Here is a 26,570-nt window from a genome sequence, read left to right on the forward strand (position 1 = left end):
GCCCCCCTGTCATCTTCCTTATCGACTCCAGTTTCTTCTTCCATCAAGTCAACAGAGAATTTCTCCACTTCGCGGAAGCTTTCAGTGTGCTCTTCCCACCTACCCACTCTTTCCTCTGTGTTAGCAATGTAAATACCATTGAAGTCTTAATGTTACCAAACTTCCTTTTAATTTTACTGAACGCTATTTTGGCTTTTCTATGTTCTGAGTCAGTCCTTCTCTCTTTTTCGATATCTTTGCAGCTTTTCCCCTCTGTAGCCATTTCACCTTGACTGTCCTACATTTCCCATTAATTTCATTCCTAGATGATTTTAATGCCGTATTTCTGTTTCTCCAATATCATTTTTGTTTTTACTCTTTCCGTCGATTAGTTGAAGTATTTAATGTGCTATTTCTCGCACCTGTGCCGGACAGCCCAACATGCGAGATTGCCGTTTTTAGAGACATCGATTCCTCTTCAACTGAACTACCTGTCCTAGTGTACCTTGTCATAGTATCCTTGTTCTTAGCGAACTTCAAACGCATCTCATCTGATGAGTGTTTAGGTATACCATTTCTTTCCTCGCTTATTCTTTCGTACGATTTTCTTAAATTTCAGCCTACCTACAGATACTGCCATTGATGGTTTGCTTGATACTGATGGTCGCGTTAGGCTGATCCCACGACTATCATGCGAATATGAAACCAGTGTGTTGGGAAAGGCTATGCTCAACCCAAGCAGGATCTCAACAGCAGCGTGTGACTGACTCCCGTGGTGACACACGTCTTGTTAACTTGGCCTCGAACGATCGATAGCTACGTCATGTTCTGAAGTCATAATGAGACGTTTCACAGCAAGACATGCGTCAACGCGGACAGTGATTTCTGAAGTAGCGCGGGCTCTCAGCACGGTGTACGTTGTTGCGGATTCCCTGGCTGCGGCAGCAAAGAGCCGGGCCACAGTTGAGCACCAAACGACTACACTCGACACACGAGCGGCCCCACGTCGTCTTTTCAGACGAGTGCGACTCCTGATACCGCGTACAGCATCATGAAGGATATACAGGGTGTTTCAAAAATGGCCGGTATATTTGAAACGGCAATAAAAACTAAACGAGCAGCGATAGAAATACACCGTTTGTTGCAATATGCTTGGGACAACAGTACATTTTCAGGCGGACAAACTTTCGAAATTACAGTAGTTACAATTTTCAGCAACAGATGGCGCTGCAAGTGATGTGAAAGATATAGAAGACAACGCAGTCTGTGGATGCGCCATTCTGTACGTCGTCTTTCTGCTGTAAGCGTGTGCTGTTCACAACATGCAAGTGTGCTGTGGACAACATGGTTTATTCCTTAGAACAGAGGATTTTTCTGGTGTTGGAATTCCACCGCCTAGAACACAGTGTTGTTGCAACAAGACGAAGTTTTCAACGGAGGTTTAATGTAACCAAAGGACCGAAAAGCGATACAATAAAGGATGTGTTTGAAAAATTTCAATGGACTGGGAACGTGACGGATGAACGTGCTGGAAAGGTAGGGCGACTGCGTATGGCAACCACAGAGGGCAACGCGCAGCTAGTGCAGCAGGTGATCCAACAGCGGCCTCGGGTTTCCGTTCGCCGTGTTGCAGCTGCGGTCCAAATGACGCCAACGTCCACGTATCGTCTCATGCACCAGAGTTTACACCTCTATCCATACAAAATTCAAACGCGGCAACCCCTCAGCGCCGCTACCATTGCTGCACGAGAGACATTCGCTAACGATATAGTGCACAGGATTGATGACGGCGATATGCATGTGGGCAGCATTTGGTTTACTGACGAAGCTTATTTTTACCTGGACGGCTTCATCAATAAACAGAACTGGCGCATATGGGGAACCGAAAAGCCCCATGTTGCAGTCCCATCGTCCCTGCATCCTCAAAAAGTACTGGTCTGGGCCGCCATTTCTTCCAAAGGAATCATTGGCCCATTTTTCAGATCCGAACCGATTACTGCATCACGCTATCTGGACATTCTTCGTGAATTTGTGGCGGTACAAACTGCCTTAGACGACACTGCGAACACCTCGTGGTTTATGCAAGATGGTGCCCGGCCACATCGCACGGCCGACGTCTTTAATTTCCTGAATGAATATTTCGATGATCGTGTGATTGCTGTGGGCTATCCGAAACATACAGGAGGCGGCGTGGATTGGCCTCCCTATTCGCCAGACATGGACCCCTGTGACTTCTTTCTGTGGGGACACGTGAAAGACCAGGTGAACCGCCAGAATCCAGAAACAATTGAACAGCTGAAGCAGTACATCTCATCTGCATCTGAAGCCATTCCGCCAGACACGTTGTCAAAGGTTTCGGGTAATTTCATTCAGAGACTACGCCATATTATTGCTACGCATGGTGGATATGTGGAAAATATCGTACTATAGTTTCCCAGACCGCAGCGCCATCTGTTGTTGAAAATTGTAACTACTGTAATTTCGAAAGTTTGTCCTCCTGAAAATGTACTGTTGTCCCAAGCATATTGCTACAAACGGTGTATTTCTATCGCTGCTCGTTTAGTTTTTATTGCCGTTTCAAATATACCGGTCATTTTTGAAACACCCTGTAGCTACCTGTCAAGGTTCCTAGGAGAACGAGAGTTGCTAGGCTTCATTTCGTCATCGTCACACGAGCCGAGCAGTTGGCGTGATAGAGCGGGGCTCGCATTGCCGTTAATTTGGACAGCAGTTGTTACCTCTATGGCGCATTTCGGCATTTCGGCATTTTCCGTCGCTGTGACGTCGTCTCTCAACGAGAAAGACAGGACTGCATGTTGCCTAAAACTGTCCTGATGTACCTCAGTACTTAGCACGTTAGTGTGTCGTCCCAGCCAGCACGTTCACTTGATCTCTCGCGCATTTGCAACGCGGCCTTGAGCGGAATTGTAACGTGAACGATCAACTTACACAAGAATCTAACAGTAGTATACGGAACGTGGTGAGGCAGAATGATGCTGAAGATTTCACTGCTTTATCAGAGAGCTGGTGAAGAGGTACTGAAACGAGTTGTGGAGAAAGAGAATTGTGGTACAATCTGACTAAAAGAAGGTTATCAAGTAACTGGAGTGAAGACTTGGGGTAAAAAAAAACTATGCGCCGAGACAAAGGCTTGAGTAGAGTAAGCAGGATCAAATGGATGTATGTTTCAGTAGCAACGAGCAGATTTGCAAGGGACGCGAGTCTGGTAAAAAAGGAAACATTCATATTTGTTTCGTCAAAAAGTCGCCTCACTCCTTGGCATAGTCTCCTGTGAGGCATATACACTTGCTTCAACGATACTCCAACTTGTTTAAGCAGTCGGAAAAATACTGTAGGTTATGTCAGACTCAGCATACTGCAAATATCACTTCCTCGCTTGTTCGCAACAAGCCAAAGTTTCAAGTGAGGGAAAAAGAAGAAATCACTTGGGGCTAAGTCTGGTGAAGAGGTTAGACGAGAAACCGATTCAAAGCCACATTCATTCGCTTTCGTCGTTGTTATCGCTGACGTGTCGTACGGTGCACTATCCTAGTAAAAGAAAGAGTCTTGGTATTTTGACAGCCAACGCTAGTTTCAAGCGATGCAAGAATGAAGCGTAATAGGTGCAGTTACTGTTCTGGCTTTTACCAAGTAATCCGTGAGGGTTATTACTTGAGAATTCCTTAATAACAGTGCCTGTCACTTAACCAACTGACGAAATGGTCTTTGCCTTCTTTAGTGCACTCTCCCCAGCCTTTGCCCACAGTCTCTGCCACCTCCGTTTTGACTCTGGTGTGTAATAATGGATCCAGGTTTCATCAGAAATTACAAATCGGCACAAAAAATATTCCGGATTGCGACTGCACTTAGCCAGACTGTGTGTTGCAATGTTGTGCTGAATGGGCTTTTGTTCGACTGTGAGCAACTCTCCGTGTGGGATATTACACACTCGCTCAGTTCAGATTCCTACAGTCTCAGCATTCTCATGAATTTTTATTCAGCAGTCTTGCATTACCATATCATGGATTTTGTCAACGATTTTCTTACCTCAGCTAGAGGACAGGAGCGCGCTTCGTCATCATTGTTTGTCCGACCACGTTTAAATTCATTAATCCAAAAGTAAATAGTCTTCATTGATGGTGCAGTCCGCGTGAAATTAATCCATTTCTATTTTGATTTGTTCGGCAGTGTAATCCTTCATATGAAAATGCTTAACAACAGCATAAAGCTCATTTTCTCCATTTTCAGTTGCAGTCACCACACTGACCAATTCAGACGGGTTTAAAAATGAACTGAATGCTGCTTCCTTGGAATAATCAAGCTCACCAATCGTGGAGGAGCAACAAAAATGTTTCATTATGTCATGGACATTTGCAAAACTTACCAAACCACCCTCGTACACGAGCAAGGAGCGCGTCGTTAAACCGGATTTTGGACTGACTACAACAACAACTTTGTAGCGGTTACATGGTCAGCTTTTGACAAGTAGGCTCACAGTAAGAGTATCAGTGTCCCTCCGATCTCCCCTCAAGTTCCTAGTTATCCCTGCTAGAGGGTGTAATACGAGCATTTGTACCAGGAGTCATCATATGGTAAGGGTTTGTCGTGAACTTCAGGTGGCGTATTGCTACAGCAAGTTGCTGGTTGACAAACGCTATTATCATGCTTTCCAACGTTTTCCGAAATAAATAATTCAAAACTGTCGAGAAACGAACAGTGAGAGGAACAGATCGATGTTGGCAGCACTGGGAAGACGCGAGCCGTACAGCCTGGTCTGCGCTCTTGTTGGGGTTGGCCGCTGTCGCCGCGACCCTGCGGCCGTATCACCGCTTGTAATTGCCAGTCATTAAGTTTTTATCGCCGTGCTGCGGGCCAGTCACGCTCCGCCGGCATATTTCTCTGTTCCCACGGCGCATCGCGTGTGCGGAGTGGCGCGGCGAAAAAGGATGCCGAGCCGGGAGTCCGGATGAGCCGTCTGTAACGAGGTTTTAATGCGCCCAAACCGGTGGTACGGCGTCTCGCGGAGCCCGCACTTCACTGCTTGTCTCCTTTGTAATACATCACCGGGTCAGGTACCGTAATTTCTTGCAGTTTATGAACCGCCCTCAGAGATTTAGCGTACTCGGAATTTCTGTAAATACAAGGTAGTCGCCGATTCTTAAGAGAGTCGCTGTGGATTTTTAACTATGCGCCGGGCATGAAAAGGAATCATGATTAAACCAGTTGACATGAGTTAGATAACCAGTGAAAACTATATTTGTTTATTGCTCCCTTATACCGTCCAACGGAGCTCAGACAGGCGGTGACATATTCGTAATTCTATTGGATTCTCCACTACTTTCGTAAATCAAACATATGTTTCGACCACTCCTAGTCGACTGTGTTAGAAGGAAGACTACCGTTTATCAAAGATTTTGCATCATAAGAGCTGGCTATAATCTAGTATATTCCTAATAGGCACTTTCGCCTATACACCAATTTACTTAAAATTGCCCGTTCCTTTCCATATTGATTCCCTTATTGCTATTTACTTTATATTTACTCCACAAGATACCAAACGGTGTGTGGCGGAGATTACTTTACGTGTCACTGTCATTATCCCCCTTTCTGTTTCCTGTTCTAGTCGCGTATGGTTCGCGGGAAGAACGACTGCCGGAAACCCTCTGTGCGCGCTCGAATCTCTCTAGTTTTACATTCGTGATCTCCTCGGGAGGTATAAGTAGGGGGAAGCAATATATTCGATACCACACCCAGAAACGCACCCTCTCGAAACCTGGACAGCAAGCTACACCGCGCTGCAGAGCGCCTCTCTTGCAGAGTCTGCCACTTGAGTTAGCTAAACATCTCCGTAACGCTATCACAGTTACCAAATAACCCTATGACGAAACGCGCCGCTCTTCTTTGGATCTTATCTATCTCCTCTGTCAACCCGACCTGGTACGGATCCCACACTGATGAGCAATACTCAGGTATAGGTCGAACGAGTTGAAATTAACGGCTTGAACTCTGCAGGGGACATTTTCAGTGACGTGTCTGAATGTCTGTGCAGCAATGACAGCCAGTTCTTCCCTAACAGCTGAGACCAAAGATTATAGTGATTTCAGACGCTGCTGTAAGGAGAGAAGTCAGCGTTCTGACTCATTTTTAAGCTGTACCATTTGGGTGAAGTCGGTATCCAGGTAGACCAGTCCAAAAATGGTTCAAATGGCTCTAAGCACTATGGGACTTAACTTCTGAGGTCATCAGTCCCCTAGACTTAGAACTACTTAAACCTAAGCAACCTAAGGAGTTAACACGCATCCATGCCCGAGGCAGGATTCGAAACTGCGACCGTAGCAGCCGCGTGGTTCCGGACTGAAGCGCCTAGAATCACTCGACCAGACCACTCCAGGGTTCTTACTGTCCAAAACCATGGCCTAACAAACGCTGCTTTGTGACAGGGAGCACTATCAACCTGCTAAAAATAGTCATCGTCTCCGAACTGTTCCTGTACTGTGAGCAGTGCACAACGATGTAAGATGCGTTCATATACTTCCGCATTCAGCGTTTTCTTAAGCGTAACAAAGTGACCACGCACTGACAACGAAAAACACCCACATATTCCAACACTCCTTAGACAGTTAATAGAGGCATGTGCAATGTGAAGATGGGCCTGTTGAAAAATGGTACCAAGATAGTGTCACTTGAGAGGTAACACCTGAGGGCGCAGAGGATCCGTAACACACCACTGTTCTGTCAGAGTTTTCTGAGTCACTACCAACCCTAGCCTGAAGTCATACCCGATGGCTCCCCACACTATCACGCCAGGAGTAACACTGTTCTGCCTCTCCAAAACATTGGAAGCATGGGGTCTCTCCAAAACCCTGGAAGAATGGAACCTCTTCATTGGTCGCCGGCGCACTCGCCGACAATGGTCATTCAGCGAAATGCAGAAGCGTGATTCATTGCTGAACACAATGTGAGTGCATTCACCGACAGTCCATGCGTCCCGGTCACAGTACCTCTGAAACGCATGCGTCTGTATTTGTGGTGTTAATGCAAGCCTAAGCATGGGACTGTAGGTTCCCATTCCGGCTGTTACTAGTTAGTGACAAATTGAGCAGAGAGTGTTGCACAGAGACCATTACTTGTTCTGGGATGACACACACAGATGTGAGGTGGTTACTGTGGTGTGCGTACTGTAAGACCTTCGGTACACACACCATCAGATTATTTGACTTGTCGTTCTAGCGAAGTAGGCGAGTGTCAGCAATATGTCTCGTGGTCTTATCGTGGCGTGTTTATCTTCTGCCGTTAGGTCAGACGCCAGAAATGCCACTTGCACGCTTAGAGTAGCAGATTGACGGTGGCCAACTTTAAACAGAACTTGATTAATTTTCACACACATTTATTAAAATAATAACAAGCATAAAAATAACTTAACTTGGTTCTGGATGCTATTTACAATTGACAATCTGAAGTTCCTTTGGTCTTGGTACGTTAATCTTATTCTCACAGATCTCTGATACTTGACAAAGCGTCTATACATTTCTCTTCATGGCTATGTACAAGAATATGATAATCTTATTAGGTGCAGACTGAAACTTGACTATAGACTAATGCAGACTAATGCAGACTGACTAATCGGAGGTCTGTACACTCGTTATAATACCTCGAGCGTTCAGGTATCACTGCGCGAGTGTGATCCGCGAGGAGAAAAGGTTCTACGTTAGCAGCAATCTCATTGGCTGCGTTGCATATTAATACGCGGATCGGCGGAAGCAGAATTTGGTCCGTCTCTATGGCAGCGCCATCTCGTAGAGCGGAGACGGACGAGCGCTGCGACTGCGCTGTTGTGCTTAGCGGGGCGCGCTCTAGTGGGAAAGTTTTGTACGCGCTGACTACGCGGAACTATGTACACAACAGTTACGATGAACTTGGTTACGATATGGGGGATCATCCCTTTGTTTTGGTCAGACGTGATCGACTGGAACGTTAACGGCAGGTAGTGCTGGACTGAGGTTCCCATGCAGCCCTACAGGTATCACTGTCTTATGTGAATGGCCGGCAATGCTGGATATTGCTCGATTCGACTAGCCGGCCGTATGCAGTCCCACCGATGCATCCTCCTTCAGTATCAGGTGATAATAATACTGGCTCGCACGAAGACATGTCATCTCTGTGTCCTTTGCCATGATAAGTCAACATCAGACGCCGTTTACGCGTCTTATGTATCCAGGCCTGATAGCAACACTAAACATGGAAAACATCAAAGCACTCTGGTGGCTGTTGCAACTGCCACAGAGAATTGTAGCACTTAATCATTTCAATACACGCCGATGGTGTGCACGTGTAGACATGTTACATTAACATCCAACCAAACTTTCTGGTACTATAAAGATTCTGGAAAGAGGCTTTCAGTGACATAAGAAACGTGAACCAAGGTCAATAGTAACAAGATAAGAGCACCACAAACAACTCTCCCACCATAACGAGATCAGTTGTCTCAAAAGTCGGTCCGACTGTGCAAAGCACGTAACTCGGATAAGAGCGGTGAGTTTATTATTATGAAAAAATGTTGACCTGGAGCACAGAGACGCGCTACAAAGTAAATGCGGGCATACAATACTGCGTTCTGGACTGATCGCGACACAGACCATTTTAAATGGTATGTCTTCGAATAATGAGCGTGCAGCCTATTTTATGTTTCACGAACGATCATTCTAACGACCTCCAAAAGTACTATTCTGCAATCTGATATTATATCTGTTAGGAACCTAATATACTTCCAGTTATTTACAGTCTCAGCAAGACGACTGAAACCAGTGATAGAATTCCTGAGCACATGCTGACAGTTCGTTGTCTGTCCAATTTCAAATGCTGTAGCTAGCGAGGAGTTAGGAATGATAAAGTGCAAGGTTCGAAAAAAAAGTAAAATTTGAATCATAAAAAACTGGTTATAAAAACAGGTACTCCAAATATGTATGTATTTCTTTAGTTAGTGAATCTGAGAACCTCCAATAAATACTTGCAAAACGACAGTGCAATTTTAGAATTAGATATTAAACAATTTAATTTGTGATAGTCATTTTCGTTGAGTCTAACCTCTTCAGTAGCTCTATTCCAACATAGATTAAAGAAGCACATAAGAGTATGAACTAAAGTAGAGAGAGAAACATTTCTATGAGCACTTACTACGTACCAACAAAAATAACGTGAATGGTCATACAATTCCCAGCTCAAGCCAGTCAATGAAATACTACGAAAATTCTCCGTAAAAAAATAGGCATCGAAAAAGAAGTTTAAACGAAATTTAAAACAAAACTCCCAGTTGGATTCAGTGACAAGTAACATATTTAATCTTGCGCGCCCATGCCAGCGTAAATTACTCCAAAATTACAAACATGTCTTGCATCCAATAAAAGGAAATATTTGTAGCATGTTCAGACAGAGACCATTAGCGGTGTACGTGGCTTGATTTCAAATTTTATCAAAAAGGTGTAAAAATAAAATTCGAACCAAAACGCCCATACAGTTTCAAGTAAGGCACAATAATACCCTTTATGCTGGGTACACATTACGGGAGCCACCCGCGATACTCATAAGTCGTAACGAGAGCACAAAGGCAACAGAAAGGTATATGCCCGACGTAAATGTCAGTGTTTTCAATATAACTACCAGCAAACGCCACTGGAGTTAAAGGAACGGTAAAACTCACATTGTAGGTACCCCATAGCGCAGCGTATAACTCCATGTAGCTCCACACATTTAGTTTCTCTCAGAACAAGTCCTCGTTGCTCGTAATTTCTGTAGACACCACACATCAGACACAGTACCAAGACCACATGCCACTATATTCGATAGTTGTACTTCTTAGTCACGTAACCGACAGATTTTCTGTGTACTTCCACTCAGAGTGCTTCACAGGTCCGACAAATGCTTCTAACGTCCAGGAGCTGCTGCTGGACGGCCATCCTCAAGTTATCGGAATGCAAGAGCTGATATGGAGCTGACCTGGGGCGGCGTTCACGCTGCAGACTGCGCGCATGCTCCCTGGCGGGACGCTATGCAGGCCGTTGCTAAGCTACAAGCAAAGAGGTTGAATCGAGCTTTCAGCTGACCAGTAGTGCATATTGTGAAGACTGATTTGGCGAAGCTTTGTAAGCGTTGCTTCATCCATAATGTAAGTGTGGCAGAATAGTGGGCAATGTGTAGACATCTGAACTGTATGTTACTGGTGCTAAGCTATGAGCTGCATTTCTCTCAATCTTTGGAATTCTTTTCCGTTGACGTATTTTATCCTCACGTTAACAGTCACTCATTTTTCTTTTCATTTTTTGTGCAAATATAGATCATAACGGCTGGACATACTGAGTATTTACTTCAGCATACAACAGCGCCGCTGCTCTAACAGTCTGGCAACATTTGGCATAAATGAAAGCCACATCCAGTTTTTAGACTCCTATTACATTGTGAACGCCTGAATAACTATACGAGCAAGCTGTGTAACCACTAAAACTGCTGACTTATGGGCTCAAAGAGCACAGGTTCTGAGGTATCTGAGTCACGTGTTTGCTTATATTTGCTGCGTTAGGGCAGACACTTGTGTGATATCTTCACGTGACAGTAGGACTTTGGTTTGCGGCGCTGTTATCTTGTCATTGTTTAATCAAATTCCTAACACTCTCTAAGACAAAAAATTGACGCACCACGAATAATTTATCCGAATGGGACGGAAATCTGTAGATGTGAAGATCATGATTGCAATTTCAGAAAAATCGAATGATTTATTCAAGAAAAAGAGCTTTACAAATTGAGAAAGTCAGTAACGCGTTGCTCCACCTCTGGCCCTTATGCAAACAGTTATTCGCCTTGGCATTGATTAACATTGTTGTTAGATGCCAGAATGAGATTTTCACTCTGCAGCGAAGTGTGGGCTGATATGAAACTTCCTGGCAGATTAAAACTGTCTGCCGGACCGCGACTCGAACTCGGGACCTTTGCTTTTCGCGGGCAAGTGCTCGGTACGGCACACAGTTTTAATCTGCCAGGAAGTTTCGGTGTTGTTACGTTTCTCCATAAGGGTATCGTGCCAAAATTCTGTCCAATAGGCGCTTTAAATCGTCAAAATCACGAGATGGTTTGAGGACACTGCCCGTAATGCTAGAAACTCTCTCAACTGGAGAGAGATCTGGCGACCTCGCTGGCCAAGCTAGGGTTTCAACAGTACGAAGATAAGCAGTAGAAAGTGTCGCCTTGTGTGAGCGGGCATTATCTTACTGAAATGTACGCCCAGGTTGACTTTACTTGTATAGTAACAAAACGGGGCGTAGAATATCGTCGACGTACCGTTGTGCTATAAGGACGCCGCGGAGGACAACCAAAGGGGTCCTTCTGTGAAATGAAATGGCACTCCACATCATCACTCCTGGTTGTCCAACCGTATGGTGGGCGACAGTCACATTAGTACCCACCGCTGTCCGTGGCACTACCAGACACTCTACAGCCTGGAACCTTATTGATTGGAGCATAAGTGTCTTCAGTGAAGAGTCCCTCCTGAACTGCACCCTGAAGACCAGCGAAGACATGTCTGGAGACGCCCCAGACGCCGGTGGGACACCAACCTGACTTGACCGGCCATGAGGCACGACAACCAGCAGTGATGATCTTGGGTGCCATTTCTTCTCATAGCACAACCATTGGTTGTCATTCGCGGCTCCGTTGCAGAAAAACGGTACGGTATTCTACGCCCCGTTTTGCTGCCCTTCATGGCAGGCCATACTGGGCTTACACTTCAACAAGATAATGCCCGCCCACACATGGCCGGAGTTGCTGTTGCTTGTCTTTCTGGTTGCCAAATCGTACTTTGAGCAGCAAGGTCGACGGATCTCTCCCAAAATGCGAACGTTTGGAGCACTGTACGCTGTACCGGCCAACCAGCTGGTATTCTGACGATCTAACGCACCAGTTGGATGGAGCTCGGCACGATATCCTTCTGAAGGACATCCAACAAATGTACCAATCAAAGTCAAACAGAATAACTGTTTTCGTAAGAGTCAGAAGTGTACCAAAGGTCAGCTGACTTGCTCAGTTTCTGAAGCTCTTTTCTTGAATAAATAATCGAATTATTCTGAAATTGTCATTATTTCTTTGTCTGTACATGTACATCACACCTACCAGTTTGCACCCCATTCGAGTAATTTTTTCGTGGTATTTTTTTTAATCTGAGGGTGTATTACGATACTGAAGTCCTCTGTTTAATACTGTAGATACTGTATACAGTTCCATCAAAACAACAACAATCAGTGTAAGAATTCCTCAGTTAAAATGTTATGATTAAATGTTTTCCTGAAACATTTATTCTCTTTTTATTATCTACGATAATCATTGAAGCAGATGAAATGAATTAAAATTTGCGAATCAGACGAAATTTGCGCTGTATTTTGTTATATATTGTAAGAATATATAAGGGAAAATGAATTGAAGGTTGTGTTGGGGAGGACACTCACCGTACAAAGTTCGTGCAGCGAATTTCACAAAATTGCTGTGGTAGTGTAATGGTTAGCATTCATGCCTAACAAGCAAGAAGACCCGGGTTCGAGTCCCGGCCGTAGTACAAATTTTAATTCATTTAGTCTGCTTCGATCAATTAAAATGGTTGAATACTGTTTGCATACATTATAAAATTACTCATTCAGGATACGTCAAGGTTACTCTTTCTAAGATCCTTACCCTAGATACTAACATGTAATTTAAAGTATTTGGCTGTTGATGTAGACGGCCCGTTAAGCTGAGATCTCTACTGCCGTTTTTGTATCTTCATTTTTATTAGTTTTGTTTCATTTCCTGTGACCCGTGGCCATGGGACATATTGAAAGACTCGGTTTCTTATATTCTGTGGGGCGATCTGTAAGCAAGCAATCGAATACGGTAAACACTTTTAGCTTCTCTTTTCATTGTTCAGTAAGGATGGTATCCTTCACCTTAGTATGTCCTTCGCAAATAATTCGATAGGTCCACTAAACATAGTGATGACGGCTGCTGGTGGAGTGTTACTTCAGGTCGTTATGTTATACAAATTAATTCTTCCGCTGGAATCATACACCATTAGACAACTTTTATACAGATAAAACCATTACATAATATTGCCTGTCTTTCCTCGGCTCAGCCGGCCAGGGCGGCCGAGCGGTTCTAGGCGCTACAGTCTGGAACCGCGCGACCGCTGCGGTTGCAGGTTCGAATCCTGCCTCGGGCATGGATGTGTGTGATGTCCTTAGGTTAGTTAGGTTTAAGTAGTTCTAAGTTCTAGGAGACTGATGACCTTAGAAGTTAAGTCCCATAGTGCTCAGAGCCATTTGAACCATTTTTCCTCGGCTCACGTAGTGACCTAATCTCAATAGTAGGCTAAACTCCTTGCACTGAATAGAGCATTCAATACGGTCTATTTTAGTACAAGTGTCTTCTACATAAACCTACACGTCATCAAGGAAAACCTATTAGACGGAGGGGCTCCTGTAGGTAATCAGTTCCAGTCCTCCCACCAGGAAACAGGTCCTTCCACCAGGAACCAGGTACATGGCTCGTGTTGTCTGTATTTCAACCATGCCTAGACAGTCAATACCGCGGTTGGATCGCGTCCACATTGTTACTTTGTGCGAGGAAGGGCTTTCAACAATGGAAGTGTCCAAGCGTCTACGAGTGAACCAAAGCTATGTTGAATTTTGGTAAACATTTTGGAATACAGTGATCAATAGATTATTATATTTTGACTAAAGTTCAGTCTTGATCACACCATCTATGTTTCAATGACATAGGTAACCGGTTTCGGTTATTTTTACATAACCATCATCAGACCCATGGCTCCCTTAGGATGGTAGGCGGAGCTTAACCTCAGCTGCTACGAAGTCAACTGCAACTTCGTAGCAGCTGAGGAGAGCCATGGGTCTGATGACGGTTATGTAAAAATAACCGAAACCGGTTACCTATGTCATTGAAACATAGATGGTGTGATCAAGACTGAACTTTAGTAAAAAAAAAAAGAAAAAAAAGGTATGTTGCTCAGGCCGCCCAAGGGCTACTACTGTAGTGGATGACTGCTACTTACGCATTAAGGCTCGGAGGAACCCTGACAGCAGCGTCACCATGTTGAATAATGCTTTACTTGCATCCACAGGACGTTATGTTACGTCTCAAACTGCGCGCAATAGGCACCGACTTCTTGTGAACGACTTCCTTCAGAATAACGACATCGCTCGACTAGAGTGGACTGCATGTTCCGCAGACATGAACCCTATCGAACATGCCTGGGATGGATTGAAAAGGGCTCTTTATGGACGACATGACCCACCAACCACTCTGAGGGGTCTACGCCGAATCGCCCATGAGGAGTGGGACAATCTGGACCAACAGTGCCTTGATGAACTTGTGGATAGTATGCCACGACGAATACAGGCATGCATCAGTACAAGAGGAGGTGCTACTGGGTTTTAGAGGTACCGGTTCCTCCCTCGGGCATAGGTGTGTGTGTTTGTCCTTAGGATAATTTAGGTTAAGTAGTGTGTAAGCTTAGGGACTGATGACCTTAGCGTAAGTCCCATACGATTTCACACACATCTGAACATTTGAGGTACCGGTGTGTAGAGCAATCTGAACCACCACCTCTGGAGGTCTCGCAGTATGGTGGTACAACATGAAATATGTTGTTTTCACGAGCAATAACAAGGGCGCAATTGATGTTTATGTTGATCTCTATTCTACTTTTCTGTACAGGTTCCGGAATTCTCAGAAACGAGGTGATGCAAAACCGTTTTTGAGGTGTGTATCATCTCCCTAAACAGAATCACAAGAAAATTCAGGGTCGCGTTCCCATTTTGCAGTCATGTCTTAAGCTAAAATCCAACGCGGACGCAATGAACGAAAATGTTACTCTGTGCGCGTACTGCTAGTTCGGTAGAACACTGCAGACAGCAGTGACAATGTACACGCAAATGGACTGTGACCGCCGTTCTCGGAACTGAACTGGTTGCACTTAATTGAGTTGCACGAGCTAATGTGCTCTAAAATACTGATCTCGTTTCCTACTCAACGAATCGCTGCGCTCGTTAAAACATTAACTGATGCCGTGGAGATTTACAAATTGATTGCGACGTATGGGACTGTTTGCCACAGAACTGTGAATTCGCGATCGTGATTGTTAAAAATATAGGCACTGTAATATCGGGACCAGCGGGTTGTGTACAAAGTTGTGTTTGAAGAAGAAAGATATGTGTAAGGAACGTTGCAACAGTACGCAAGTGAACGTGGGTTTGTACATGAATAATGACGTTTTACCGGCCTATGACATGGGAAATGCAACGGAGAATAGAATACTTGCCTGGAGGAACACATTCCAAGAAAGAGGACAACAGTTGGAGCTGATTTAATTACGTCGGCAGCAACGACGACGCACCGTTAACTGTCACAACGCATCGTCTTCAAAAAGATAAATTGCAACGCCAAGCTCTCTCCTCTCTAAAGATTAAAAACGTTTCAAACAGTTCCAAATGTAATTCCTTTTTGCTTTGTAACGTACTTTTCTCGATATTTGCATTCCCCAAATAAATGTAGTCTTTGTATTGTGTGTTTTCCATAAGTTTTGACATTGCTAATTTAGCCATTTACAGCAGTCGTTACATCTTTCACTTCTATCGTTCTTTATATTTTATTGTAGTTGTAATTGCACGTGCTTTACGTATTCTTTTAGAGAGGTGTGTTTTCATGTATGTGGTCAGTGCTTTTCAGGGTTATTTACGTATTTTGTTGTGGTATGTGCCAGCCCGCGTAAGTTGCGGCGTCCGCTATTAAATTCTCCGCACCAACCAATCCCAGCTAGGCGGCTCGTCCGCAACTGGAGCAAGGCATGCTATAGGTGAGAATTTCGAATCTGACAGGTGTCAACTGCGTAAGATATGTTTTCATTCAACAACAAATCTTATTAGGCGGTTCTCACGTCCAAGTGCGAATTTTGGTTCAAATGGTTCAAGTGGCTCTGCGCACTATGGGACTCATCTTCTGAGGTCATTAGTCCCCTAGAACTTAGAACTAGTTAAGCCTAACCAACCTAACGACATCACACACATCCATGCCCGAGGCAGGATTCGAACCTGCGACCGTAGCGGACTCGCGGTTCCAGACTGCAGCGCCTAGAACCGCACGGGCACTTCGGCCGGCAAGTGCGAATTTATTTGGCTCATACAGCTGTAACTACACAAAATTTCAGCAATTTCCTTAATCATTTTCGAATTTATTTACGGGAGTTTTATTGTATTACGTTCTTTTGGTGTCGTTGACAAACTCTTACATGGTTAATTTCGTTATGCTTGGAAGTAATACGGATTCCGTTGACTTAAAATATTCGAAATTCACAATCAAAATTAGACCTGTGAGAATCGTTTCTTCACATATAGCTCAGTTTGTGGCAGAAGTAGGTGAGAGCATAGTATGCATTAGTTCAAATGGCTCTGAGCACTATGGGACTTAACATCTATGGTCATCAGTCCCCTAGAACTTAGAACTACTTAAACCTAACTAACCTAAGGACAGCACACAACACCCAGCCATCACGAGGCAGAGAAAATCCCTAACCCCGCCGGGAATCGAACCCGGGAACCCAGGCGTGGGAAGCGAGAACGCTACCGCACGACCACGAGATGCGGGCTATGCATTAGTGAGTCATTTTCTTCAGAAATGGTTCAAATGGATCTAAGCACTATGGGACTTAACAGCTGAGGTCATCATTCCCCTAGACTTGGAATTACTTAAACTTAACTAATCTAAGGACATCACTCACATCCATGCCCGAGGCAGGATTCGAACCTGCGACCGTATCAGCAGCGCGATTCCGGACTGAAGCGCATAGAACCGCTCGGTCACAGCGGGCGGCTCATTTTATTCAGACACTGACAGTCAAGGAGCCTTTCATTTGTTCCACACGCTTGTCAGTTGCCTTTCGAGGAGGTTTCTTTCCCCTTCTTCATGGACTAATATGTTGTCCCCCCAGTTCCTCGTGGCTTTCTTGAGGTGGAGTAGTGTATGTGACTGACTTGCATTACTATTTTAAATGGTTTTCGGTCATCACAATTCAATAAATACATAAAAATTGCGAAACCATACTGGTTTTTGTAGCTATGTAGTTTGTACACATAGGGGCCTTACAAACTGGTACATAGCTCCCTTCATCGGCTGGTAGGTAGAGCTCCAGCAGCCTTCCAGCAAAAAGCAGGGATAGGGCGGCGATGGCACGCCAGCAGCGCCGCCTCCCTAATCTTCTGGAAATATGGGCCAGCCGGATTCCAGCGCGGGATGTAGGCGCGGAGGGATTGTGGTGTTTGCGAGAGGCATTCCAATTACGAGCTGTTGACGCTGCGGAAGCACCATTTCCTTCGGCACCCGTCCCGCCCGGCGCTGCCGTTGGCGGCAGTTGCTGGCAGCAGGGAGGGGCGGGAGGAAGGAGGCGAATTCGACCCCGGATTCCGGCGGCGGCGGCGGCGCCAATAAACATGCGTGATGGATGATCTCCAATCCTGTGGCGATTTGTCGTCATGTTTTTCTGCCCATCCGCGGATAACCGCGCCGGGCCTCTTGTCTCCCTCCCCTGCCTGTTCCTTCCCTGGCTCCCCCTCGGCCGCTCCTGCCCGTTAACCCCTTTCGTTCCATCTAACTCAGGCGGCCAATGACAGCGGCGCACTTTGCGGCAGGAATGCGAGCCGCTTTTTCCGGCCAATGACAGCGGCGCACTTTGCGGCAGGAATGCGAGCCGCTTTTTCCCGCTCGCGGGATAGGTGGCTGTCACGCGCGCTGCGGCTAAGCAGGATTTGTTATTCCCTGCCCTCCTCGGCCGCCTCTCGTCTCCGCTCTCGCAGGGCGTCCTCGACCCGATGCGCTGCCTGCCCCTCCGGATGGCCGCCGCTCGCGGTCCGCAGTAAATATCCACGGCCGACAGTTATTTGATTGGGTTTTCACAAACAACGCCGTGACCTTCCGGCCCGGACGGGCGATGCGGCAGCGGGGGACTGCGTGCGCACCCTCTGATTCTCGTGTCGCGTGATATACGGCGTTGCGCGATACTCATGCGGAAGGCAGTTCCCTGGCACATATATTACTGAGACTCTTCAAAAAGAAGTCCTTGCTGTCAGTCCTGATGAGCTGGAGGTAAGCAGCCATGACGTATAAAACGATTCACCGTTCTTTTTCATCTGTGGTGTGCGTACTGTAAGGCCTTCAGTACACACACCATCAGATCATTTCACTTGTCGGTCTAACGAAGTAGGCGAGTGTCAGCAGTATGTCTCGTGGTCTTATCGTGGCGTGTTTGTCTTCTGCCGTTAGGTCAGACGATAGAAATGCCACTTGCACGCTTAGAGTAGCAGATTGACGGTAACCAACTTTAAACAGAACTTGATTAATTTTCACACACATTTATTAAAGTAATAGCAAGCATAAAAATTACTTAACTTGGTTCTGGATGCTATTTACAATTGACAATCTGAAGTTCCTTTGGTATCGGTACGTTAATCTTATTCTCACATATATCTCTGATACTTGCCAAAAGTGTCTATACATTTATCTTCATGGCTATATACAGGAATATGGTAATCGTATTAGGCGCAGACTGAAACTTGACTATAGACTGGTACAGACTGGTGCAGACAAATGCAGACTGACTAATCGGAGGTCTGTACACTCGTTACAATACCTCGTGCATTCATGTATCACTGCGCGAGTGTGATCCGTGAGGAGAAAAGGTTCTACGTTAGCACCAGTCTCATTGGCTGCGTTACATATTAATATGCGGATCGGCGGAAGCAGAATTTGGTCCGTGTCTATGGCAGCTCCATCTCGTAGTGGCGAGACGGACGAGCGCTGCGCCTGCACTGTTGTGCTCAGCTGGACACGCTCTAGTGGGAAACTTCTGTACGCGCTGACTACGCGGAACTATGTACACATCATCATCTTTCGTCTCGTTGTGTGTCAATCATTTACACTGCCAGAAAGAAGTCAGTACACCCTTTCAGAGGTTTCCAGTTCACTCAATATTTATTGTTTGCAACTGCCTTTGGACCACGTGGAATGATTACATTTACAGATCAGTAATAAGCGGTTCTGATCTATCAGGTTCAGTCCAAGATAAAACACCGACATTATGACGTGGTGTAGCCATGACGGGCAGCCAAGCAGGCATTGACTCTGGCATGATGATGTACGTGAACAGTTCGGCCAGGAGAGGAACAACGTATCCCAAGACTATATTTGCAATCTGTTCGATCGATGGCGAATGCTGTCTTGGGATACCTTTCTCCTTTTCTGCTCGACCTTCTAACAACCCTACCACAACAAAGGTCAAAACTTAATTATGATTGTAGTGTTGCTCACGCTGCTAAGTATTGCATTTTCGGGCAACAACAAAGTTATATTATGTGGCAGGTGTCATTAGAGCACAGTTAATACAGTCGTTTCTTGAAATAATGGATAAACTAGGCACTCATCTTTTCGTGTTTCCCACGCTGGTCTCATTGTGAACTCATGGCTCAATCGTCGAAAATCTAGGTAGTGATGATTCCAAGCTCGGATGCAAAGAGGCCTAGGTGTTATTCTGTGATATTCAAAAGTTTTATAGATGTGTTTCATAAACCATTCTTGAAGATTAAACTTTTGCAAGTTAGGACAATGGTAATGTAAAAAAGTAATCAGCACTCCGAATTTAAGTTACACTTCTTTTTTTATTACTTTTGTTGCAACATCACTTCACAATATAAAACATACTTGAAAATATCTTCCTCACTATTAAAGTTCACACTTCATAAACTGACTACAACTTGCGTCTTTTCAATATGACAACCAAGACTTGACTCTCTAATAACCGCTTATGCGCCCAAAAATCAGAGTTACAAGTACGTCAAAGATCATAGTGACAAAAGAAAGAATACACTTAAGAATAATATCATTGCAATATAAACATATCGATGTATCAAAGTACCTCTACATTAATGAAATCAAATCTGAATGTTGTCACAGAAATATGTTAACTATTTTACAGAAACACAGTAGAATATTGCTGATATCGAGAGGTTGAGGTGAGGTGCCGTAATGGTTACGTAATTCAAGTACCATTACAACCTGTTCACGTACATCAGGAACAGATGTTGGCTGACCAGTCACAGGAGTAACGAGTCATCTCTCGTTCCGTCATATTCCATATCACACATGTGCTCGACTGGAGACAAGTCCGGAGATCGTGCAGGCTAGGGACGTTGCAGCACGTATTGCACAATAAGTTGAGTTTCACGTGTAATGTGAGAGCAAACATTATCCTGTTGGAATAACATAGCACCTTCCTCTTGCAAGAACAGCCAAAGAACGGGTCTAACAACATTCTGCACGTACTGAGAGCTAGTTAGCGTCCCTACCAGAAACACCAAAGGCGAAAGAGAGTTGTATGCCATCCAACCCCAGACCATAAGGCCTGGGATGGAGACAGTGTCCCTTACACGAATGCACTCTATGAATCAGTGTTCACCAGGTCTACGTCGTACGCGCAAATGACCACCACTTCCTTTCATGCAGAATCTGCTTTCATCGCTGAAGACCACGGTGCGTCATTCCATCTTACAAGTGATCCTCTGATAACACCATTCGATCCATGCACGTATAGATACTGTTGCTTGAGTGAAAGACTGCCCATAGTCCCATTGCTAATACCCGATTCGCAACAGTTCATGTTGACACGTCTCGGTCCACAAGCGCCGGCCAGTGTGGCCGAGAGGTTCTAGGCGCTCCAGCCTGGAACCGCGCGACCGCTACAGTCGCAGGTTCGAATGCTGCCTCTGGCATGGATGTATGTGATGTCCTTAGGTTAGTTAGGTTTAAATAGTTCTAAGTTCTAGGAGACTGATGACCTCAGACGTTAAGTCCCATAGTGCTCAGAGCCATTTGAACCATTTGGTTGACAAGCCCTCTTGTCTACGCTGTGGTAGCTTTACGATCAGCTACTGCTGTCCTTACACTACGAAGATCCTGGTGGGCGGGCGTGAACGTCCAGGACTTCGTCTACGGTTCCACGTCCACGTCGAACTTGTGTGGCAATTCTCCTCCAAAAGGACCATTCCACCACTAGGAAGGCTACTGTTTGATCCTTTCAGATTCGCTCTATTGGATGCAGAAACGCGAGTGGCACAGTTTAGTTCTTGTTTCACACGTTTGCACCACCCTGAGCCTTCTGGCTGTGAGCATTCTCTATTAAAGGGTAGTCACAGATGGCGCTCTTGTAGCAGCTATGCCACTACGCTGTCTGTTGGTGGACGACGTTGAAACCATTAATAGTATATCATCTCCGCAGTAAATCTGAATATTATATTCGCTACAGTAATCTCATGTCACCAAATTAATCTTTGATCTTTCATCTCCAGTCCTCAATCTACTCAGAAACTTGAAGTCCATTATGTCTGAGCATAGCCTGGAAGTAGAGTTTATGAAACTCTTTTCCAGATCTCAGTCTATTCAGGGACTTCCATGTCACCTATTTCTTATCATATCCGATAGGTAAAGTTTCTGAAACTCTTTTCCAGCCAGGGGAAGGTAGGTCACAATTCTCCCTCCGTAGTTGCAGCCTAGCTTTTTCAGCAGTGGTTTTAAGTGCCTAGATATTCTGCGGAAACTCCTCCTTGACTTCAGTCGTTGCAGATGCGTTTCATGTCCCTACAGAGGACGCATTCTCTTCACCTCAGCTTTCTGTCTTTTCTCATTCGCAGCTGTTTCTCATTGAACAGGAGATGGTGCTAGTCCAGTAAGTTGTTAAAGCCTCTCGACTGGAGATGATTTCAAGCAGCATTTTATGATTCTACAGGTGTCATTGAGAGCTATGTAAACCTCTTTGCATGTGTTCAAATATACTAAACAGGATATCCATACTCTGTTGCATAACAGCGTAGTGTCATTGTAGACGTTCGTAAAGTTTCATGTTGACTACCCCACTAATCCGAGAAGTTTCCGTAGAAAATTGTTCCTGACGGAAACTTTTGGCTTATACTTCATGCAGTGCTTCGTTAAAATAAGAGATCAGTCAAATGTCACACATGTATTTTGAGATCTCACCATTCTCCAATTCGACGTCTAAGCGGGCTATACTTAGTATGTGACTAGCTTCCCTGTTTCTCAAATGAAAAGAACAAACTTGTGTGTTTGTAGAATTTGTTTTAAGTTGGTATGTTTGAAGTATCTGAAAAGCTGTTTCAGAGCTTTCGTGAGGGTTTCTTTACTAGTTCAAAATCTTCCAGACATAAATCAACACACTGCTCTTAACAGACAAAATCGAAAGACGTAAATGTGACTTCCGCAGTACCACAAGGAACTGTGATGCACCATTAACATTTGCAGCGGATGTATATGATCTCATAGAAAGAGTCGGATGCTCTCTAAGTCTGTTCGCATATGATGCGATTGTCTATAATATAGGACTCATGAATGGTGTAGGTTCTGGTAGTTGACACTGAACGTAAATAAATGTAACATATTGCGCACACACAGGAAAGAAAGCCACTGTTGATCAGAAACTACTGGAAACACTATCTGGCGTAAAATACGTAGGAGTAACTATCCAGAGCGACCTTGAGTGAAATGACCGCATAAGACAAACGGTAGGAAAAGGAGATGCCAGATTGAGGCTCATGGGAATAATCTTAAGGAAATTAACTCATCCACGATGGAAGTGGTATATAAGGCGCTTCGTGGACCGACTATTGAGTATGGTACATGAATGTAGGATCCTTATCAGGTAGAACTGATAGAAGATGGCACTTGGCAACGTGTTTGCTATCGTGGGACCCGCAACTGATATGTAAGTTAGGGGGCAATATCAGATTGTTTATATTTAATCTTCACAAGTTGTATAACATGATGTCTTAAAGGTCCTGATGTAAATCCTACATGGGGCGGATAGCCTCTCATATAATTTATTCATTAAATTAATTGATCACAGTTCCCCTCCAAATTTATAAGGAAGGAGTCTGGCAAGTGTGAATGTTTAACAGATTAAGGCCGTCCTAAAAATTTACAGTTACGTTTATTTTCTTTAAATGGAACAAAAAATTGATAATCAGTTTGTACAAGGAACAATCATGTATATAAACGTAAACCAAACACTTGATAGACGTGTCGGCAAGAGCCTAGTAGAACCGACATTGCATGGAATATAGTATGCTTCTCTACTATGACAACAGAGAACAAAGAGAACAGGTGGAAGGCATAATATCGATAAACAAGTGGGTAATCGGATGCGGTACCACGATATCACCTAAGGGAGAAACGTGGTTCTACCGATGCCACCGCTGAGAAAATTCGATTCGACTTTTGGGCACCTGAAAAATAAATTGAAAACCTACAGGCCGGAGCTGTGTGTATTACTGCCAGTACAGTAGAAGACGGCGTGCTGATGACGACTGTTCCTCATGGTTGGCTCCTCTGCAAGGAGACCGACTGAAGCGCCGAGCGCGAGAAAACTAAATGTTTGTGCGGGTGGGCAGACTAGTGGAACTGTTAATGAAATTTCTGTGCACCAAGGGCGGCGAAGTACACAACGGTCTCTTGCAGCTGTCAGGAACAAACTCTCTAAATTCTCTTCCGTCCCACGCCAAGAGAACGACGGCACCACAGTGCCAGCACTCGGCCAATCGGCGCCGATAAACAAAGCTTTCGCCAGTTATGGCTTTACAACCAACTCGTGTAGACTCCCACTACCGTTCTCCGTCATCCTAGGCGCCAATACTTTTCCTTCCCGCCAAACCTCGATGTTGACAGCAAACAGTCGGTCAGCCTGTCATAGCCTCTGCCAGGACTTTGCCTGGGAAGCTTTCTAGCGGCTGGCGCCAAAGGAATATGATAATTTGGTTGCTACATGTGACGTCATTTTGTCGGCTATCCCATGGAGCATAATGACAATTTCTCAGAACTGTCCCAAACAATAGCACAGCTGTGGCCTCAAGCTGGCACGTCCCTGCCCAAGACATGGGTCTTTCGGGTGAAAACTGGCCCCCAGCCATTGTGAAAACAGCTAGCGTCAGTCGCTCTGGGCCCTGAGACCCGACGTCAAAAGTCATATCCGCCACCAACAGGTTGGGACTCGGTCCGGATTTGCCAGTGACCGGATGCTCCCTCATCTCCTCATCATCCGATGCTATTGTGAGCAGTTGGCCTCCTCTTAGACCCTGAGTTCCTTCTCGCCTCCTACGTGAAATGAACAGAGTTACGATAAGCAAGCATCCTACTTCAGATAATGTAAATCCCGGTACATAGCATCCGATCACTTTCTTTACATGGCAGTGTAATATGGTAGTAAAATGATAGTAATTTGCATGTATGCCAATTCAGAGATTAGAATTCCAAGCCAGGCTGGTTTGATGGCCCTTAACAAGCGTGTGAAAAAGCCACATTACCTGACGTCTTGCAAAGAGATAGAGATTATCCAACAAAGAGCGGCACATTTCGTCACTGGACCATTTAGTCGGTAACAGTGCTTTGCCGAAACACTCAACAAATTTCGTTGTCAAACGTTACAAGAGAGGCGTCGTGCATCACAGAGAAGTTCGCTACTGAAATTTCGAGGTGTCACTTTCCGGGAAGTGTTGGACAACATATTATTCCCTCCCACACAAACCTGACGTAATAATCATGATGATGGAATTCGAGAAAGTAGACCTAGTACTGTAGCTTACCGACAGTCATTTTTCCCACGCATCATTCCCTAGTGGAACATGGAAGGGGGATCAGTCAGTGGTACCAGAAGTTCCCTCCGCCGCATACCATTAGGTGGCTTGCGGAGCGCGGTGTGGATGTAGATCTGTGTTCTGGGTGGCAGAGAATCACAGCTAATATTTGAGGCCTTATCAGGGCTACAGTTAACGACTATGCGGGATAAATGTACTTGTTATCAAACAGTATTCAGATGAAAGGTACTGGTCTACCTATATCCACACAGTATCTAAATAAATTGAAGACGGGTCGTGGAGGCACCTCTGCATGAAATCAAGATAGCACTTGGGGTACCTGTGAAGCGCCTCTGACGCTTGTAAAACAGAGTCAGAGTTCAATTATTTATTAACTATGTTCACAGTCGTCTTGTTGCACAAGAGCCATGTAGCTGATGCCTCATACAGCTATGTACTGAATTCCCGATGACGGCTGTTGAGTCAGCTCCTCGTTTGCAGGCGCAGGCAAAATGTGAGTGACCTGGCGGCGCGGCTATGGTCCACCACGATTGGTCTTGTACTAGCCACAGCAGTGTAGCCGATCCCACTTCGAATTCTGTGCTAATCCCTGACGACGCATCCGCGATATGGTGTTATCGGAAGACAGTCAGGTTCTCTATCAGCAATGGGAAGCCGCAAACAGTATGAAGTTCATCCTGCGAAAACCGTCATCACAGCTACATCTTCAGCTGGTATGTAGATTTTTCTGGAGTATCTAGGACATAGATTCGCTACAGTACCGTATACATGGAATCGAGTGCTGTTATTGTGAACGCCATTGATCCCGATGATCAACTCCTTGAGAAGTGGAGAGCTCGAGTATTTAAAGCGAATTAACTCGAGGCTATGACGCGATGCTTCGTTTGTAATGACTGATGTTCTTCTTATTGTGCTATATTCACTTAACAGGCTCTTAGCTGCTCTGTAGGCTCTGTAACGCTGTTCTTATAAAATAGGTACAGTTTCTTTTGACGTGCTTACGAATGTGCGTATTTCACATTTCCATCGGTTTTCAGTCACGTGCCATTTTCTGCTGAGCTCGTCCTGTGTTCCTCGGCGCGGTTTTTTAACGTGCTGAGGCCTGATCCACTTGCGACATATCGCGTATTTTCTGGTTCTGTCTTTCCCTCTGGCGTGGTCACACTTTGCTTGTAGCATGGTCAATGAGTTTTAATAAAATTTTCTTATATCCAATCCCTTACTAGTCTGTGCCGTATTACATCCCTCCTCTTACCAAAATTCACCCCATGTTTTCCTTGTTTTGTTTATTACTTCTTAGTCGATATCCGCCTTATGTTTTAAAAAATTGGTTTATAACCGTTTCCTGCGTCGCTTTGCAACCAAAGTCTTGAATCTTAGTTTCCTTTGTTAATCTGCTTTTTATACTGCCCTGTTTAAGTATGTTATTTACATTATCATCTTCCATTACTTACTACTGGCACATATCCACTTTACAGGTATCTGGTGACTGGTTGCCTCATTTAAATGAGATATCTTACGCTTCGTACAAAAGTAAGTTGCGCAAATAAATACTCAAACCAACATTATGCTTGTCGCTGATAGACTGTAAATGATTGTGTTTTCTGTACATTTCTCGTTCAATTGTTTCACTCGCTGCAATGTTTGATTGGCTGTAATTTGTCGCTTTTCTGAAGTTATTAATTCATCTACTTACCGTAGCAAAGCTGAATCTAAGGAATCGTTAATAAAAGTTATGTTTTGGTTAGATACGACATGTGGTGGTTCCTCCTGCCAATACAACTTTGGTCGGAACGCGTTAATCATTGTTGTCCCATGACGGAAGCTGGAAGGTGAAATTGTCTTCCCGCTGTTTCA

The 26,570-nt window shown here is 44.8% G+C and overlaps 1 non-coding gene across 1 annotated transcript; it reads left to right on the forward strand.

Annotated features, from left to right (window-relative positions):
* The first annotated feature begins 12,501 nt into the window (after positions 1 to 12,501).
* Positions 12,502 to 12,574, forward strand: Trnav-aac (transfer RNA valine (anticodon AAC)). The gene has a single exon. It is a non-coding gene; the product is annotated as a tRNA-Val (tRNA).
* Positions 12,575 to 26,570: the final 13,996 nt, after the last annotated feature.

This window comes from Schistocerca cancellata, chromosome 1 (genome assembly GCF_023864275.1).
Source record: "Schistocerca cancellata isolate TAMUIC-IGC-003103 chromosome 1, iqSchCanc2.1, whole genome shotgun sequence".
NCBI lineage: Eukaryota > Metazoa > Arthropoda > Insecta > Orthoptera > Acrididae > Schistocerca > Schistocerca cancellata.